Raw genomic sequence first — 13782 nt, 5'->3', positions numbered from 1 at the left:
GTATCGGTGCACACAATGTGTCGCTTCCTTCAGCCGTGGGAGGCTGGGTAACAGCCGGGTTCCGTTTTTGTCACCTGGAACTGCTGTCAGGGCAGACTGCGATATTTAGACTTGCGACGTTGGGGTCACACCCCAACCAAACAACTCATTCTTGAAAAACAGTGATTCACAACTTGATGGGCGGGCACAAGCACAGATTCGCTGCAGTGCACACACACAGCACGTCAGATGTCGGCAATAGGAGGTGGAAGCCAGGATTTGGTTTAAATTCCTCTGCCTATTTTTCAAAGGCAGATTTGGATTTGTTCTAAGCCTTGAAAGTTATACATTGGTTACCGGTTGCTATTAGATCCACATTCAAGCTGCTTTGTATCACCCACCAAGCGATGCATGGAACAGGACCGCTCTTCATCAGGAATAACCAAATACATTCAGCAAAGGAACCTCCGCTCTAAATTGGCACCTCACCTCAAAATCCTACCATACAAGAAAAAAAACATAGGTAGCTCATCCTTCTCTGTTCAAGCAGCCAAACTATGGAACTCTTTACCCCCAAACATAAGATCCATGGATAATTACCTTATCTTCAGTAGACTACTCGAGAGTTAGCTCTTCCCCACATAACCAGCATACTCAAACATAAATATACAGCATATCCTTCAGTATATAACCATTCATTTGGACTAAAGATGTGTACCTACATGTGTTTTGCATTGTATAAACGTGTATAATTGTTTTTAAATATATAGATATTAGTTCTGTTTAACAAATGTACATATTATATATTTATATTATTCTATGTTTAACATGTATATAGCTTACTGCATTAATAAGTAAATCTTTTATCATAACTATTTATGTAGAATTGCTTCACTGTTGAATTACAAAAAACACAAATTAACTTAAATTATCGCAGCACTTGAAAGTCTGAGTTTACTAAACCCAACTTTAATCTATATATATTACCATCCTCAAAAATATAAGCCTTCCATGTACTTATGTATCTTTATATTTATTACTTTGCTTCTAAATCCGCATCTCCAATGTACTACCCTATATCTCTCGTAATATATCCTCTACCTCCACTCTGACTTTTCTCAAACTTCATTCTACTACTGTTTCCAATGCACTACCCTATTTCACACCCTATACCTCTCTCAATATATCCACTACCTCTACTCTCTCACTCATCCCAAACCCAATTCCACTACTATGATCGCCAAAATAACCCTTTCTACTCTTCCCTCCTTGCATCATCTCATACCTCTTTTACTATTCAAATCTCCCAAACAAACCCTTTCCTCTGACTCTTCTCCCTCCACCTCCTCTTTACTCAAGCCAAGCCTCGTTCTTCTGCTATGAACAAAAAAAAAAGCTTTCTAGACCCTTCCCTCTTCTATCCCTCCACTATTCCTTTTCAATCCAAACAACAGACTAACCTGTCCCCTGCTCAAATTAATTTCATATTTCCCTATACTAATTTCCCACTAATTCTGTTTGTGTTCCAGAGTAGCGTGCTACCCACCGAAAAGTGCTTCAATATCTCATCAGGGGTAGCAAGCACTATATAAATGCAAACCCTTCACTCTTCTATCCCTCCTCTATCGTTTTTAAATACAGAATCACAGGTCCACCGCGAAAAATGTATTTTATATTCCCCTATTCACCACTAATCCTTTTTGGGTTCCGGAGTAGCGTTTTACTCACCGAAAAGCGCTTCAACACTATCAAGGGTAACAAGCGCTATATAAATGCAGACCCTTTCCTCTTCTATACACCCACTATCCTTTTCAATCCAAATAAGACTAACATGTCCACTGCTCAAATGAATTTCATATTTCCCTATACTAATTGACCACTAATCCTTTTTGAGTTCGCCAAAAAGCACTTTAACATCTCATCAAGGGTAGCAAGCGCTATATAAATGCAAACCCTTCCCTCTTCTATCCCTCCACTATCCTTTTCAACCCAACTAACATGGCCACTGCTCCAATTAATTTCTTATCTCAGTGTTCACCACTGACCCTTTTGGGTTCCGGAGAAGCGTGCTACTCACAGAAAAGCCATTCGACGCCTCGTCGGAGGTAGTAAGCGCTATATAAATGCAATTACAATTGGAGGGCTTGAGTGTGTTTGTTGTTTCCCTTTTTAGGGCTCGCCTGACCCAGCACTTGCGCTGGTCTGGCCGAGACTTTAAGTGAGGGCTTCAAAAAATGCTACCGCAGGCTACAGCTTGCAGTGCATGTGCGCGGGCGCGCGCTTGAGCAGAGGCGCCATATGGCGTGATTACTGCTGCACGCGCACCACTCGCGCGCATGCACTGCAAGCTGTGGCCGGCGGTTGCATTTTTCGTTAACTTCCTTGTTCTCTCACGCTCTCCGCATGCATGCTTTTTGCTCGCGCTTGTTGATTGAGGATATTTGTAAGATGTACCATTGTTGTGGCACTTCTTTACCCGGCATGTGATTGAGATTAAGCTACCCGCGGAGAAGGAGGACATTTTGTATGGTAAAATCGGTGACTAGCGATCACTTTCTGTTGGTTTAGAGCTCAATCACGCTAAATCAAAACAATTCTCAGTTTTACACACTGCCACTTAGTCATAAGGCCAGTGTGTGTTGCAAAATGTTATACAAATAACAGCATGTCCCTCTGCTTGCCCCCGTGAATAATTTTCTCTGTGGTCGTCTTTTGTAGAAGTGTATAGGCTTACTACGTTTTCTTGAGGGATGAGTCTCTGCTGGTCAGAAATAGCAAACCGGTAACTTGTAACAATTCAGTGAACATTTTGTGGTAGGAGTAAAACTTGAACTTTATGTTCATTTTAGACTTTTTTATTATCCTGTGAGCTAGATGAACAACAAGTTAGCAGCCCGTTGACAACATTTGGTGTTAGAAGATTATAGTCAAGTCGCTTTTGAGTTTCAGACAACTATGGGAACAGTGGTTGTTTCTATGATACACTGAGGGCCTAGTTCCAAACATACCAATGAGCCATCAATACTACTCTATTAAATACCAGAGCATTAATACAGCAGTCCTATTAAGAATCCACTGTGTAACTATTGGAAATACTATGCAAGCAATCATGATCAGCTATTACTGCCTCATGAATCACCAATAACGTAAGCCATGTACTGCGTAGTAGATGAGACACAATGGGGTACACTAATGAGACTAGGTTACACAAACCCCCCCCCCCCACACACACACTCCCACACACACACACACAACCACACACACACAACCACACACACACAACCACACACACACAACCACACACACAACCACAACACACAACCACACACACAACCACACACACAACCACACACACAACCACACACACACACAACCCCACACACAATCAATAAATCAGTTAATTTGTGGAGCGCACTACTTACCCGTAAGGTTCAAGGCGCTGGGGGGGGGGGGTTCTACGGATGCACGGGACCGTGGCCAGGGCGTGGTCAGCGGAGCGGAGTTTCCTGTTGGGTACGTAGAAGGAGAGCCGACTGTTGAGATAGGCTGGGCCGGTTTTGTGGAGTGCCTTGTGTGTGTGGATCAGGAGCTTGAAGGAGATTCTCCTGTCGACGGGGAGCCAGTGCAGGTTCCTCAGGTGGGGGGGTGATGTGGTCGCGGCGCGGGACGTCGAGGATCAGGTGTGCGGAGGCGTTCTGGATTCTTTGTAGTCTGTTGATGCTTGGACGAGGCTCTGGCGTAGAGGGCATTTCCGTATTCGAGTCTGCTGCTGACTAGGGCCTGGGTGACTGTTTTCCTCGTGTTTGTCGGGATCCATCTGTAGATCATGCGGAGGGTGTTGAAGCAGGTGGAGGAGACTGCGTTGACTTGTTTGGTCATGGTGAGTTTTGAGTCGAGGATGACTCCCAGGTTGCGTGCGTGGTCGGTGGGGGCCGGGAGGGGTCCCCAGTGATGCGGGCCACCATGAGTCGTCCCATCCATGCTGAGGGGTTGGACCCGAGGATGAGGATCTCCGTTTTGTCTGAGTTCAGCTTAAGTCGGCTTTCCTTCATCCAGTCGGCGACTGCCTTCATTCCCTGGTGGAGGTTGGATTTGGCGGTGAGAAGGTCCTTTGTGAGGGTAAGGATCAGCTGCGTGTCGTCGGCGTAGGAGATTATGTTGAGGTCGTGCTGTCGGGCGATGCGTGCTAGTGGTGCCATGTAGACGTTGAACAGTGTCGGGCTGAGGGAGGATCCTTGTGGGACGCCGCAGATGATCTCGGAGACCTCGGACCTGAACGGGGAGAGGCGGACTCTGAGTTTTGCCGGAGAGGAAGGAGGTGGCCCAGTCCAAGGCCTTCTCCCGGATCCCTGCGTCTTGGAGTCGCGTGCGTAGTGTGTGGTGGCAGACGGTGTCGAAGGCGGCGGAGAGATCCAGGAGGATGAGGTCCACCGCTTTGCCGTTGTCTAGAAGGATCCTGATGTCGTCTGTGGCAGCGATGAGGGCGGTCTCGGTGCTGTGGTTGTTGCGGAATCCTGATTGGGAGGGGTCCAGGATGTTGTTGTCTTCGAGGTGACGGGTAAGCTGGGTGTTCACTGTCTTCTCGATGACCTTTGCTGGGAATGTAAGCAGGGAGATGGGCCACAAGTTCTTGAGGTCGCTCTGATCTGCCTTGGGTTTCTTCAGTAGGGCGTTGATCTCTGCGTGCTTCCAGTTCTCAGGGAAGGTAGCGCTCTCGAAGGAGAGGTTGATGATGTTGCGCAGGTGGGGTGCGATGGAATTGCCGGCTTTGTTGAAGATGTAGTGTGGGAGAGGGTCGGACGGGGATCCGGAGTGGATTGTGCCCATGGTCTTGATTGTGTCCTCGATGCTCATGTTGGCCCAGGGAGTCGTGGACGGTGGGGTGCGGTGGGTCCGGTGCGGCGGGACCCGCAGGGGTTGTCCGGGGTTTGAAACTGTCATGGATGTTGGTGATTTTTCGGTGAAAGAAGGTGGCGAGGGAGTCGAACAGGGCTTGCGATGGAGGGATGTCGTTGGCGCTGGAGCTGGGGTTGGAGAGTTCCTTCACGATGTTGAAGAGCTCCTTGCTGTTGTGTGCGTTGTTGTCAAGGCGGTCTATGAAGGTCCTTTTGGCGGTCCTGATGAGGTAGGGGTGGTTGCGGATGGCGTCTTTGTGGGCAGCGCGGCTGTCCGACGTCTTGTCGCTGTGCCATATGTTCTCCAATTTCCGGCAGGTGCGCTTTGAGTTGGAGTTCCGGGGTGAACCAGCTGGCTCTTTTGCTGGTGTCTCTGTTGGTGTTTTTTTTTCAGCGGGGCTACGGTGTTGGCGCAGTCGTTCATCCAGCGTTCGAGGGTAAGTGCACCATCATCTGGGTTGGTGAGGTTGGTCGGAGGGTTGAGTGCGAGGCTTGTCTGTAGTTGTTCTTCAGTGACTTTGCCCCAGCAGCGGCGGGGAGTCTGTATGGTGCGGTGGTGTGTGAGGGGTTTTCGGAAGGAGAAGTGGATGCAGTGGTGATCTGTCCAGGTGAGTTCGGCGGCGTGGCTGAAGGTGACTTGGGGACTTGAGGAGAATATGGCATCAAGTGTGTGACCGGCGATGTGGGTCGGCGTTGTGACGAGCTGTTTTAGTCCGAGGTTGGCGAGGTTTTCGATCAGGGTGGAGGAGTTGTCGTTGTTGTTCTCCAGATGATAGTTCAGGTCTCCGAGGAGGATGTAGTTGGTGGAGGTGGTTATAAAACAAACACATAAATGCCATTATCATTCACAATGCCAATAGCTAGTGTTGCATTATTATTAGCAATGCCAACTGCTCACACTTTTATAATGCGAGACCTATTGCATTGTAAATGCTTGTTCTCTCTAGTCTGCAGTGTGTTTGAGAATGCCCATGTGTCTCTGTACAGTGTGTTAATGTTCCTGAGGTTTTGCCCGGGGTGTTACACTACTCTAATGTGTGTCTGTACAGTGACTTTGCCTGGTTGCACCTTTTCCTGTGTCTCTGTAGAGGGGGTTGTTTAACTGCAACCAATCATTTATCACTGATCATTGTGTCTATCTGGCTGCACCTGTCCCATTTTCTCCTTCTCTTGAGTGCATTTGTTGATGACCATATTTCTGTCTCATGAAGTGTCTTATGGTGTATGCGTCTCAGTACAGTAATGTTTGTTTGCTGTGTCTTTATGTATCCATTGGAATTCCTGTGTCTCTCTGGAGTTTCTATTTGATTATTCATTTTTCTTTTACTGTATTTGGCCTAGTTAGGCCGGTTCTAGTGTCTTAAAATATCTTCTATCTGGATGGGTCTGTTTGTGTGTCTGCACTGCTGGGGTATGTCTAACTTGTTTTTTTTCTTGTGCCTCTGTACAGCTTATTCAAAAAGAACAGATGATGATGGATGGAATGTTGAAACAATCAAACTTTCACCCCAGTCACAGATATGTGTTAAATCCATTGTTTTGTTGCACGTCACGTCATTCCAGGTTAGACCTAGACATTTGCAAATCAGTCTTGACCCTGCTCCCCATGGGAACAGTCCAGCCTGAAACTGCCAGACCAGGTCCTCCCTGGACCAGAAACGAGCCTCCTGGGACGAGTTTCAGGGGTTTACCCCTCATCAGCCAGGCTAGCTTGAATCCGGTGGCTTAGTGAGCAAGAGACCCACGTCTGGCCATACTCTAACCACTTAGGGTGGCAAATGTAAAAAGAACAGACGATGGACGGAATCCTGAACCAATCAAACATTCACCCCCAGTCACAGATCTGGGTTAAATCCATTGTTTTTTTACACGCTACGCCATTCCAGTTCAGACCCAGCCATATGCAAACCAGTCATGACCCTGCTCCCCATGGGAACAGTCCAGCCCCAACTGCCATGCCAGGTCCTTTCTGGACCAAAAACAAGCATCCTGCGACTGGTTTCAGGGTTTCACCCCTTATCAGCCAGGCTAGCTTGAATCCGGTGGTGCAGTGAGCAAGGGACCCACGTCTGGGCATACCCTTCCCACTTAGGGCGACAAATGCAAAAAGAACATGATGACAGAATGCTGAACCAATCAAACATTCACCCCCAGCCACAGATCTTGGTTAAATCTATCATTTTTGTGCACACCACGTCATTCCAGTTTAGACCCAGCCATATGCAAATCAGTCTTGACCCTGCTTCTCATTGGAACAGTCCAGGCCGAACTAGCAGGCTAGGTCCTCCCTGGACCAGAAACAAGTATCCTGGGACCGTTTTCAGGGTTTCACCCTTCTTTAGCCAGGCTAGCTTGTATCCGGTGGCGTAGCGAGCAAGGGACCCACATCTGGGCATACTCTTGCCACTTTGGGCGGCAATTCAAACCAGCATTGGCATAGCCAATAGGTCTCGCCTTTGGGACCTTTTATAAGTGTTTAGCCATGCAACAGTTGCATAACTAAATACTTTTAAGGTCCCAAAAGCGAGACCTATTGGCTATGCAAAGCGGCTGTGCGGCCGCGAAAGTGAAAGTAATTGCGGTAAAGCGCCGCGTACATGCACTGTAGCTCTAGGCTAGTCTGGTAGCACTTTTTGGAGCCCTCTCAATAAGTCTCGCCAGACCAGCGCATGCGCTGGGTCAGGCGAGACCTAAAAAGGACAAATGATGGACGGAATGATGAACAAATCAAACATTCCCCTCCGGTCACAGATCTGGGTTAAATCCATTGTTATTTTTCATGCCATTCCAGTTTAGACCCAGCCATATGCAAATCAGTCTTGACCCTGCTCGCCATGGGTGCAGTCCAGCCCGAACTGCCAGGCCACCTCCCTAGACCAGAAACAAGTATCCTGGGACCGTTTTCAGGGTTTCACCCTTCTTTAGCCAGGCTAGCTTGTATCCGGTGGCATAGCGAGCAAGGGACCCACATCTGGGCATACTCTTGCCACTTTGGGCGGCAATTCAAACAAGCATTGGCATAGCCAATAGGTCTCACCTTTGGGACCTTATAAGTGTTTAGCCATGCAACAGTTGCATAACTAAATACTTATAAGGTCCCAAAAGCGAGACCTATTGGCTATGCAAAAGCGGCCCTGCAGCCGCGAAAGTGATCGCGATCACGAACAAACATCAAAGCGGGCGTGCGGCCGCGAAACCGAAAGTAATATCGGTAAAGCGCGCGCCCGCGCACATGCACTAGGCTGGCCTGGTAGCACTTTTTGGAGCCCTCTCAATAAGTCTCGCCAGACCAGCGCATGCGCTGGGTCAGGCGAGACCTAAAAAGGACAGATGATGGACGGAATGATGAACAAATCAAACATTCCCCTCCAGTCACAGATCTGGGTTAAATCCATTGTTATTTTTCATGCCATGCCGTTCCAGTTTAGACCCAGCCATATGCGAATCAGTCTTGACCCTGCTCGCCATGGGAGCAGTCCAGCCCGAACTGCCAGGCCAGGTCCTCCCTAGACCAGAAACAAGCATCCTGGGATCGGTTTCAGGGTTACACCCCTCATCATCTAGGTTAGTTTGAATCAGGCGGCGTAGTCAACAAGGGTCCCACGTCTGCGCATACCCTTCCCACTTAAGGTGACAAATACAAAAAGAACATATGATGAACTGAATGATAAACCAAAGACATATTCACACCTCCCCCTCACACAATCACAGGTGTGTGTTAAATCCATTGTTTTTGTGCATTGCACACCATTAGACCCAGCCATATGCATGGGAACAGTCCAGCCCGAACTGCCAGACCAGGTCCTTTCTGGTCCAGAAACAAGCATCCTGGGAGCAGTTTCAGGGTTTCCATGAGAAAAAGGTTCAAGACTGATTTGCATATGGCTGGGTCTAAACTGGGGTGGCATAGTGAGCAAAAGAACGATGGATTAGGATGCTACCCCGAGGGATCGCCAGTGGTTAGACAAATTGCAAGCATTCCTCCTATCACTTTTTGTGTGTTTCGGTATAGCTTGGGTCGATATAATAGGTTCTGTCCTGGTCACTGAATAGTTTTAGTCCATCTGAATGGGTTTTTACTATGAAGTATCGCTGTCTGCTTTTCTGTGTCTCTGTTCAGTACCTCTGTTCATATTCCTTTGTCTCGACACTGTGCATGTATTTCTGCCTATTTTACTGTGTAGAGTGTTTGTCTAGCTACGTATGCTCTGCTGTCTCTGTTCAGCTTCAATCGACCTGTCTGTGTTCCAGTGTCTCTGTACAGCTTCAGTATGTCTCAGTGGAGCTGTCCCTAAGTCTCTGAGTGGCTTTTGTATGTAGATTAAGCAACTAACTAGGTATGTATTTCCCAGTGTCTCTATAAACTTAGTTTCAAAAGAGATAAACGTGGTCCTCCTTATTAGCAGCATCACCTATTTTGTACTTTACGTTGAAACAGGCAGCAGGTAGATTACGTGACTCGCATGCCTTTATATAGTGCTTTGTGTTGCATGCAGACTTGCGATTTGAATTGTTGTTAATGGCAGCTGTTGATATTGCCTATCTGCTTGGCTTAATGTATACTCCAGAATGTTACCACAAAGGGGAATATAGCAAACAAACACTTCGACTCTTTAAACATGCCTACTTCAAAGTGGAATACTCTCCTAAAACAGTTTACAATCGTTTAAGGCTGAAAACGAATGATTCTGAGTAACTAAAGAGCCGCAAAATTTGCAAAACTATGCCGCAATATCCTAGGAGGTCTGATTAATGGCTGCAAAAATTCATCACTGTTAAAAAGTGGGGTCCACAAGCGTAGTTAAATCCAATAAGTTTATTCTTGTAAAGACACTGACAGAGCAACCACCATCAGTTCTTCTCCCTGGCCAACCGTAAACAAGAATCTCGGTTACCAGGACAAAGAACTGACCGATGGAACGTGCAATTCTAAAAGTAAACCGAGTGAACATTTCTCGTGCTATGCGCGAGGTAGAGTAATACATTACCATTTAAAGAAACAACACATCTTCCTCCTTAATCAAAAAAAAAAAAAAAGCTACAATGCAAGTAACAATAAATTAGAGTATACAAAAATACAAAATAATTGCTCAACATCAATTTGATTGATCATCGCATATAAAATCATCCAACCATCTCGGTTTATTACGCGTGCGAGCAGAACGTTCACTGACAACATCAGTACAATCTTCAGTGGTAACTACATTAGAACATTCATCAGCATCACCAATAAAATTCTTAGTAGTGATGGCTGTCGCACTATTGTTTTCATCAGCAATTATAGATAGATCATTCAAAACATCTGTTGCCTTGTTAAGTTTATCATGTGTACATGTAGTGTCTGTACATGTAGTGTCTGTTGAAACACCATCCCCTGGTAACGTGCCATGGCCCCCTGGATTAACACTAGTATCAACCATGTTGTCTGCCGCAATAGAAGTTTCTACAGCAGAGGAGACATCATTGTCATCAACAGGGCACTCTATAGCAACTTGATCATCAAGAGTGGTATCCCCCAAAACACAGGGATGAGAAATATTAACACTGCTAGATCCATTATCAATCAGATCATCATCAATAAAAAAATATTGAGACGCTTTTCTTGACAAGGCTGGATCCTCAGTACTTTTGTACAATTTAATTTCACTTTTAAGAACTGCAATACGCCTTAAATTCCATACCTTCCCATCATGCAATTGCACAGCATTGCGAAAAATTTTAACAACTTTCATTGGTTCAGAAAATTGGCTCTCTCCTTTCTTTACTTTCCAAGGTTTCTTGATTTTAACCCATGTACCTACTTTAATATCGCAAGTTTTTACGTTGTGCCTGAGATCAAAGACCTCCTTGCTTTTTAAGTGCTTGTTCTCAATTCTAGACTTCATGACTTCCATAGACACACAAGGTTTGACAGCATCAAACATCCATTCTGGATTACATTTGGTTCGAACAGTTCTTCCTCTCATAACCTCAAAAGGAGACACCCCTAAAACATCATGGGGAGAGGTACGATACATCCAGATGGTTTTGAACAATTGTAATTCCCAGTCATCATTGTTACTGACTGCAGATTGTATAGCATTTTTTAATACCCTGTTGAAACGCTCAATCATTCCATTTCCACTTGGATTGTACAACGATGTAGTGCAATGTCTAATTCCTACTTTACTAAAGTAGCTTTTAGCTATTTTTGAAGTAAATTGAACACCATTGTCACTAATCAAAAGAGCAGGGAGTCCTTCACCAACAAAGACACAGTCCAAGAAATTTATAACCACTTCAGAGTTAACCCTGTCAACAATTTTCAAAACCGGCCATCTTGAAAATAGATCAATTATGGCCAACACATACTTGTTTTGAGAACCAATGGGTCCCATAATATCCACGGCAACAGTATGCCAAGGTGCTTTTGGAATAATGGGATCAGCCATAGGCGGTCTAAGAGTGACCAGAGTTTTATCAGAATTTGCACACCATACACAATTTCTGATAATCCTCTCAATAGCCAAATCCATGCCTGGCCACCAATACCATTGCTTAATCCTTTGTTTAGTTCTGACAATACCACCATGTCCTTCATGACACATTTTAATGATATCATCTCTGATTAATGAAGGAGGAATGATTCTGTCTCCTCTCTTTAATGTTCTCATGTGACACTAAAAGTTCATCACGAACCTCCCAGAATTGTTTAAATTCCTCTGACAATCTATTCTTGGATGGCCACCCATTCGTAATGAATTCAGATAATTTTCCTAATACACTGTCCTTTTCATAAAGTCTTCTCCATTCACATTTGTCAATGTTAGGTAAACCATGATCATGGACTAATGCTACTTGAATATTTTCCCATTCATGTTCTGAGCTGTCCAACAAATTTGTGGGCATTCTTGACAAAAAATCTGCCACTACATTTTCCTTACCAGGGACATAAATGATTTTATAAATATAGTCTTGTAATCTTAAGGACATCTTAGCAATTCTTGGAGAAGCATTGAATAATCCTTCTGTGGTAAAGAGTTTTACCAAGGGTTTGTGGTCTGTGTGAAGGATGCATGGTTTACCCCACACAAATTCTCTAAAATGTTCCAGGGACCAAATGCAAGCTAAAGTCTCTTTTTCAATTACCGAGAACTTTTCCACAGTAGGTGAAAGAGCACGGGAAGCATAAGCTATAATGAATTCCTTTCCTTCTGAATTGACCTGAGAAAGAACACCCCCCAAACCTTTATTGCTTGCGTCCACAGTAATAAAGTTTTTTAGATCTGGATCAAAGGCACTTAATGCTGGAGCATCAGAAATTGATCTCTTGATTCCTTCAAACTCTTTATCACAATCAATAGACCAATCAAACGTATTCTTGTTTTTTAGTAATTGACGTATGTTAAAAATCTTACTTGAGAAATTATGTACAAATTTGGAGTAAAATTCCACTAATCCAACAAATTAACATACCTCATCTTTGTTTTTAGGGTGTGGGGCGTTCATTATAGAATCTACCAAAGACGGCTTAGTGGAAATACCCTCACCACTGATTACATGTCCTAGGTAAGTGATGGATTTCACAGCAAATTTACACTTAGTGTGTTCTACAGTTAATTCCTTTTGCTCCAGTGTATTTAGTACCTCTTTGAGCATAGAATCATGTTCTTGCCTGTCTTTTCCAAAGACTAAAATATCGTCTTGAAAACACCGTACTCTTTTGCATTTCCCAAAAAGTTGGTGCATCAATCTCTGAAAAATTGCCGCAGCTGAGGCAAGCCCAAAAGGTAAACGTTTATACTGGAAACATCCTGAAGGGGTAATGAAAGCAGTTAGCGGTTTACTATCATTAGTGAGAGGAATCTGATGATATGCGGCAGACAAATCTATTGTGGAAAACTAGTTAGCATCCTTAATTAGGGTAAGCATCTCAGAGATTTTTGGCAGAGGAAATTTGTCAACCGCTATATTATTGTTCAGATGTCTCAAATCAATACAAAGTCTCAATTTTCCATTACTGCGACGTGCAACGACAATCGGAGAAATCCATTGCGAGGATTCAATAGGTTCAATAATGTCTGCCTTGACTAATTTTTCAAGCTCAAGATCCACTTCTTTACTTAATAAAATGGGTATGTTCCTTACTTTATGAATCTTTGGACAAGCATCAGGTTTTAAAACAATTCTATGCTCGAAATCACTAATTCTGCCTATTTCCTTCCTGAACACTTTTGGGAATGAACTTAAAATATCTTTACACAAATCTGTGTTATCATCTAATAACATTACAGGATCATCACTATTGGGATTGAGTATAATTCCCAAGTTCCCTTGATCTTTCCAACCAAGTACTGAAGGTCCCTTTCTAGAAACATAGTTTCCCAAATGCTTCTCTTCCTTTGAATCTAAATAAGAGGGAACGGTAACCAACCATATCAATCTTTTCCCCCGAAAAACCTTCAGGTTGGATATCAGGTGGGAGTAATTCCTTCCCTAATTTGTCTACAAATTTGTTTTGCCAAACTTCCTCATTTACAATGGTATATGGAGAACCAGAATCAGCATATACTTGCACATTTACACCACCAAATGAAATTAAACATAACAGTTTCTTTTTGTTATCTGAATTCTTATCAACAATATTTAGTAGAAATAACTCTCTGCCCTCATATCCACCATTGGACTCAACACTTGTGATTATGTGAGAAGAGAGTCTTTTAACCAATTGTTCATCATCATCAGAAACATTTTCATTATCATCAACACATTTCACTTTTAGAAATTTTTTCCTGTGGCAAACTTTGGCAAAATGTCCCATAATGTTGCAATTGGAACATCTATGTTTCAAAGCGGGACAAAATTTACTAGAAGCCAGATGTGAGCTACTATCACAGCGGTAACACTTAACATTTTCATTCTTATTGGA

At 44.2% G+C, this 13782-nt stretch overlaps 1 protein-coding gene across 4 annotated transcripts in view; it reads left to right on the top strand.

The window, feature by feature from the left end:
- The window catches only part of KLHL21 (kelch like family member 21), a 124634-nt gene that overhangs the window by 27630 nt on the left and 83222 nt on the right, over window positions 1-13782 (top strand). For 2 of the 4 annotated variants that reach the window (XM_085604409.1, XM_085604402.1), the window contains exon 2: window positions 12347-12422. The exons of the other annotated variants lie outside the window; for them this stretch is intronic. The gene's annotated coding sequence lies outside the window, so the exon portion shown is untranslated. The remainder of the gene's footprint in view (window positions 1-12346; window positions 12423-13782) is intronic. 4 annotated transcript variants of the gene reach the window in all.

Source organism: Triturus cristatus, chromosome 1_2 (genome assembly GCF_964204655.1).
Source record: "Triturus cristatus chromosome 1_2, aTriCri1.1, whole genome shotgun sequence".
NCBI lineage: Eukaryota > Metazoa > Chordata > Amphibia > Caudata > Salamandridae > Triturus > Triturus cristatus.
This window is presented reverse-complemented; position numbering and strand designations above follow the sequence as displayed.